The sequence below is a fragment of the Eschscholzia californica genome, unplaced genomic scaffold, assembly GCF_041429995.1.
Source record: "Eschscholzia californica isolate CP2 unplaced genomic scaffold, dmEscCali1.0.p SCAF_6, whole genome shotgun sequence".
NCBI classification, from domain to species: Eukaryota; Viridiplantae; Streptophyta; class Magnoliopsida; order Ranunculales; family Papaveraceae; genus Eschscholzia; species Eschscholzia californica.
Genome location: NW_028238483.1, coordinates 18,212,713 through 18,219,410, shown reverse-complemented (window position 1 = coordinate 18,219,410; position 6,698 = coordinate 18,212,713). Strand labels below are relative to the sequence as shown.

Below are 6,698 nucleotides of genomic sequence, written 5' to 3'. Positions count from 1 at the left end.
CGTCCCAAATAGATTATTGGGGACGGATTTTGTCTGTCGGCGAAAGTGGCGTCCCAAATATTATTTGGGACAGATATTGGGACGGATAGGCTCTGTCCCCAATACTGTTTTGGGGACGAACTATATCCGTCCCTGTAGCAAAGATGTTTTGGGACAGTCACTAAATGTCCCTAAAAGTTTCGCGGAAGTTTTTCCCATTTCACATTCGGGACAATTGTCATCTGTCCCTAAAATTTTGGCGGGACTATTTTTCGGGACAATTAATTACCGTAACCATAAATTCGGCGGGAATGCATTCGGGATAATTAATTATCGTCCCTACAAATTCGGCAAGAACTTTTTGTAGCCTGCGTTTGGAAATCTAAGAGCTTTCCTTAAAAATACTGTCCATAAGCAAATAAACTTGACACTCAGTTGAAACGAATTGAAATATCGATAATCAATAATATTTTTTCAGATGAAAAGATAATGTAATCCGTTACAAGCTATTGTCAACCTTAACTAACTAGAGTGTTTAAGAAATATTAACAAAAGAACATCCACGAAGTGTGTTACTTAACCGGTCCAACATTCTTAAAAAAAATGGTCTAACATACCAAATAGTATGTATTACCAACAAGAAATCTGCACGCAAAAAAAAAAAAAAAAAAAAAAAACAAGAAACCTGCACACACTATCATTTGTCCATCTATCGATCTCCCTGAACCACTGCTTAACATGATTGAAACTCTTCATACCCGGTAAGATTGTACATAATCTGTAAAGCCTCAAGCATCAGTACCTGTCTCATAATAATCAATTGAAAAAAGATATAATAAAAATTAACAAGGCATGTGAACTTATATCTCTAACAACATATAAAAATTGAACCTAACTTCCATGCATTGAATTTTTAACACAAGAAAAAATCCGGCAAAGACAAAAAGACATAAAGGCGTAAGAAGAGACCCTTGGCCTGCTGCGCCGGAGCAGCAGCTGCAGCCCCTGGCCAGGTTCAAGTTAGTAAATAGACATTCTTTGTTAAAGACAGCAGCAGCTGCAACCCAATGGAAATATTACAGGGGAAAACAATTTTAAGACCTTGTAAAATGGAGTCCCTGATTAACCTCTCCATCTTTGTATCAATTGCCACAATACAAGGGAAAACAATTTTAAGACCTATGGAGCAGCAGCTGCTGCAGGGCCTGTGCTGCTGCGGCGCAGCATCAGCTGCTGCAACCCAAGGGATAAGTTTGAAATCATACAAGAGAGGCAAAGTGCTAGACAATATGTCGGATTATTACATTACACACCTGAGCGCTTAATGCAAAAGGTTCACACCTTATAATAAGCCTTGAGATTTCAAAATAGAACAGAACACTACCACAAAGACTAGAGGGAAAACTGAAGTCGAGGAAATATTACCACTAATAAGCAAGATGCCATCAAGGCCTTTTGATTTTTGCTCTTCGACATGTTCAATGAAACCATGTACATGTTTCAAGCTGCAACCAAAAGAAAACAAAATTTTCGTTGGACTACTTGCTCGCAAAAGAAAAGAAGTTTCAGAGAAAAGGTCTCATGCTGATATATCAACAAATTTCACATATATGACAACCCAAAACTCTAAACTTCACAAGTAGAAATATCATTAAACTAAAGAAGGAACGAAAGATATCATGGATTACAAGAACAGGGACTCCTAGACCTAAAAATTGGGGTTTGGAGTAGATAAGTTTGAAATTTCATATTTGGCCATATACCATATCTATAAAGGGAAAAAAAACGTGACCAAATGAAACTCGATAAAAATCATTTAGCAAAGTAAGTTCGAAAAAAAAAATCATCATAACTAATTCTTTATTACCACTTGGTAAACGCTTCCCAACCAAATGAACCCTACTGAACTTGATCAAGTTGGTTTCATAAATAAACGATTGATGTTCGGTATGTGGTGAGGGTTAAATCAGAGTTATAACCACGAAGATAACAAATATAATTTGATTTCACCTAACCAAGAAGATAACAAAAACCACGAAGATAACAAAAATTAGTAAAAGCAGGAATTTTCTATCGATTTCTTGATCAATTCAGTCTTAACATCTATTGATAACAGTAGAAACATGAAGATAACAAATATACTTCGATTTCACCTAACCATAAACTTATTTTGATTTCTAATTTTAAAGAATAAGAAGAAGACGAAGAAGAACAACTAACAAGGAACATCTGTCTTTTACTCAATATACATCTACTGCTCCCCGAAACTAACAAAAAGAAACGATTAAATTTTCTATTTAAATATTAATTTACATATGAGAACGAGATACCAATTTCACAGACTGATCTTTTTAGGTCGTTGACTGCCTGCTAGAAGAATTAGGCTAGGGTGTTGTAGAGTGCTCAAGAATTGTGCAAGGTTTTTCCTTAGCATGGGTCTGTCCTAGACCAAGGAAGGTTTCCCCACCTGTTAGATAATCAAGGCGCCAAACCCACCTAAAAGGCCATATGTAAGACAAAGTGTTACGTTATATAACCCAAGTCTCGAAGGTCTTTTTAAGCAATGCGGAACTAAGTGCCTTACAGATAGAACTTTCGTTTCTCATTTCTCTCTCCCCAAGTTCTTCAAGTCTTGCTGAGGTACTAGAAAGCAAATGAAATGCAACCCAGACTTCATCCTCACATCCAGTATTGAATACAACTCTCGTTCGATGAATCACGATATAAGTTCAAGAAACAAGAAACAAAATTTGATGAATGGATGATGAGTGGTATATCAGGGCAGAAACATCGCAGATAATATCTAAATGATCAATTCTAACATGTTATAAATGCCAATCTCATTCCCAAGTTCTTACAAACTTATGTCATTCTTTAGACACCTGAACGTCTAACACAAGTATGGATTTTTTTACAACTTGGTGAAGACTTAATTCAAATAATGAGATCTTAATTCAAACTTATGTTATTTATAGTCTCAAATAGACCTCAAATCAACGGTTATCAACCATTCAACTAAGTCAGATAAAACACGACATGTTGAGATCGGACTTAAGTCAATTTAGATACGAAGTCAGTTTTCATATATGAATTTTGAAAATGTATACATACAACTGAGCTTTAGTATTTTTTCTTACACCTAAGTTGCACTATGTTGTATATAAAGCAAATTATGATAACAACTTAAAAAAGAACACTTTTACAAAAACAAACGGACAAACTATATTTCAACGTTACTAATAAAATCACTAGGTTTCAGAGTAAACATGATCATCGTAAGCTAGCTATACACACGCGCGCACACACACACACATTATATATATATATATATATATATATATATATATATATGTTCCGATCTATATTCGGATATAATCCAAAGTTCCATTAGACTGAACAGTATCACCATTTGTTGGATGGCCTTGAGGAACATCGTTTCATACTGTTCCAGCTTGCCAAACATGATTAATAGTACATTAGTACTAGTAGTACAACCACCCTGCTTATTACCCAAAGAACCCAAAACAGAATTACCTCCTTATTCGAAGATTCAGTACTAAGATTTTCAACAGGAAAGATTAAACTTTGTTGTTTCATTTATGGAGTATAACTTGTTAATTAAGTTGGGTAAGCGATTAATTTAACAAATAAGAAGAACAGGGAAAAGAACAATGAACCTGGATGTGAAGACTCGCACCAGAAACCCTAGAAATCTCGATCTACCTGCTTCACAAAACCGAGAAGAAGCCCAAAAAAACCCTAAGTCTACCGCACAAAAGAAGAAGATGCAACAGAAACCCTAGAAAGACTAACCCTATAACTAGAAGAAGATCAATAGTGTTGAAGAGGAGAGAAGAAAATCATGGGGAGAAGAAAATCGTGGTGATGAAGTCGTGATGGAAGAGTAGGGAAGCGTGGTGAAGAGGAGAGAGAAAGAAAAGAGGGAAACAGAACGAAAAAAAAAGTAGGGAGGGAAGAAGGGTTAAGTTTTGCGCTTTTTTTTGGTCGAAATTTTTTAACTGTTAATTTTTTTAAATTGCTCTCGGAAAATCCGTCCCCAAGATAAATTGGTCCCAATTATTATTCTATTGGGGACAAATAGCATAAAATTGTCCCTATTACTGCTTTAGTAGGGACATACGTAAACATGTGTGTCCCTATTAGACGTTTTTTTTGTAGTGACCATTGAAGGGGTGTGATGCTCGTGGCCTATGAATCCAAAGTACGGGTTTTCTCTTGGGAGTTAATGTTCGATCTTTGATGTTGCAATTCACACCTTTGTTGATGTTGAAAACCCAGTGAGTAGTCTTCACGAGCGCAGTCGGGGCAAAGGAGCAAAGATTACTTTCAATGTCAAGGTTTCTGTTTTGATGGTTTAGTTATTATTTGAAGAGTTTGTTTGGTGACTTAATGGCTTATTTTGAAGGTTTTGTGTTCATATAAAAATCCCTTTTGACATGGTTTTGTTTACATGAATTCAAGTATAATTATAAGTAGTGTTAAAGAAACTAATCTTAGTTTTCTGCAAATGGGTAAGCATTTGATATCTAATATAGCACTAAACTCGTACAAAGTAGGGGTGGGAATCGGGCGGGCTCGGTCGGGCTCGGGCTACCAAGTGCCGGGCTCGGGCGGATCGGGCTCGGATAAGCCGAGCCCGAGGTATTGAGCCGGGCGAATCAAAGACTTGAAGTGCCCGTAGCCCGTCCGAGCCCGACTACCCGAACGGGTTTCAACGGGCTCGGGTCGGGCGGGCTCGGGTCGGGCGGGCTCGGGTCGGGCGGGCTCGGGTTTATTGAATTATTAAAAAAAAATAAAATAAACAATAATTTAATAATAAAACAATAATTAATTAAAATACCAACCATTATATATATGATTATCAGATTATATCATAAACAAAATTACATAATCACCCATTTTAATAACAAAAAGTACATTTCTCTCCCTCCAACATTTTAATAACAAAAAGTCCAAAATATAAACAAAAAGTTACATTTCTCTCCTTCATTCATTAATCGAGCAATCGAACTTAAGAAATGCTAGGACTAGGAGTTGGTTCGGGAAACCCGTCGTTTAACGGATCAAACTCCTTCAAAGTAACATTAAGCTCATGTTTCCACCAATCCTTAAGACAAACACAACACTCCAACATTTCCGGAGTTAGGCTACTCCGATAGTCCCCCAAAATTCTTTTACCTAGAGAGAAAGCCGACTCGGAAGCAACAATCGAAACCGGGACAGCAAGAACATCACGTGCTATTCGGGACAAAATCGGATACCTCTTCTCGTTCTCACTCCACCAACCCAAAACATCGAACTTTTCAATATTATCGACCGCAGGATCTGGCTCAGACTCATATCTAGATATTTCTTCGGAAACGGTAGCTATAGAGTCCTTTCGAACTCTCTTAATACTTCTCCAAAAAGCACCACGCCTAGACGGTCCATCAAGCTCACTCTGGGGTTGATCAACAGCAGACGACGAAGAAACGGATGTAGGCACACTCAAATCAGCCGTATACTCTTTAAATAATTCACGTAACTTGCCGATCATGGTGGCAGATTGCTCAGTAGAACACTTGATAACAATAGCCGAAGTATCGAAACAATTCTCAAGTTCGGTTAAGAGCATATGAACTTTCATTTTGATCCTTGGATCTAAAATACATGCAACACCAAACAATACGGGAGTTTCACCCCAATACTTGCAAAATTTAGCCTCCATGAAATGAATAATGCCCGCAAACATAGGATCATGACGATTATCTAAAAATACCATCCCAATATCAATTAAATACTCCAAGACGGAGTTAGAAGTCACATAATCAACACCAGAAAAGAAGTTGGTTGCCTCATAAAAAGGCTTCAAAAACTTGTACAACAAATTGGCGTGCTGCCAATCACTACTCGATAAGACAAAAGGCGGAGATCGATCAGATAAGAACGAGTCGATCGGATCCTTAAACGGAAGGGCACTTCTCAACATAAAATAGGTTGAATTCCAACGATGTTTTACATCCAACTGCAATTTTTTAGGAGAATAGTTCTTTGATTCACAATGTGTTCGAAATGCACGTCTCCGATGCAGAGATATATTCAAGACAACCTTTCAGCCGAGTAAGCATTTCTTTAAACTGGGGAACTTTAAAACCATCCTGAACAACCAAGTTCAAGATATGACAGCAACATCGAACATGAAATAATTCGCCTCTCAATGGTAAATGAGGCATTAACTCGATTAAACGAGAAACAGACACAGTATTTGCACTAGCATTATCCATTGACAAGGAAAACACTTTGCCAGATATTATCCAATCATTAGTTAGCTTATCATACAAAACATTGGCAATGTGTTCCCCAGTATGAGACTTGTCCAACAGAATGTAAGAGATGATTCTCTTTTGGACACACCAAATTTCATCAATGTAATGCGCTGTTATGCACATGTAACTAAGCCTCTGGTTCGAAGACCACATATAAGAAGTAAGAGCAATTCGACCAGGAGCACTAAGTAAAACATTTCTGAGTGCATCTTTTTCTTCCTTAAAGTATTTAAGGATATCATTTCTAACAGTGCTCCTAGAAAATGACTTGAACCCAGGATGGAAGGAATCAGTAATATAAAATTGAAAGAAGGGGTCCTCCACAAATTGCATCGGCAACTCGCGAAGGATTAAAAGCTTGATAGTGTTTTTGCGAGGTCTCGCTTGACTAAA

At 37.2% G+C, this 6,698-nt stretch overlaps 1 long non-coding RNA gene across 1 annotated transcript; it reads right to left on the bottom strand.

The window, feature by feature from the left end:
- Positions 1 to 410: 410 nt before the first annotated feature.
- Positions 411 to 3,986, bottom strand: LOC147532146 (uncharacterized). Its single transcript, XR_015228145.1, has 3 exons — positions 3,657 to 3,986; positions 1,405 to 1,484; positions 411 to 781 (listed from the first exon to the last, which is right to left on the bottom strand). It is a non-coding gene; the product is annotated as an uncharacterized LOC147532146 (long non-coding RNA).
- Between the last annotated feature and the right edge of the window lie 2,712 nt (positions 3,987 to 6,698).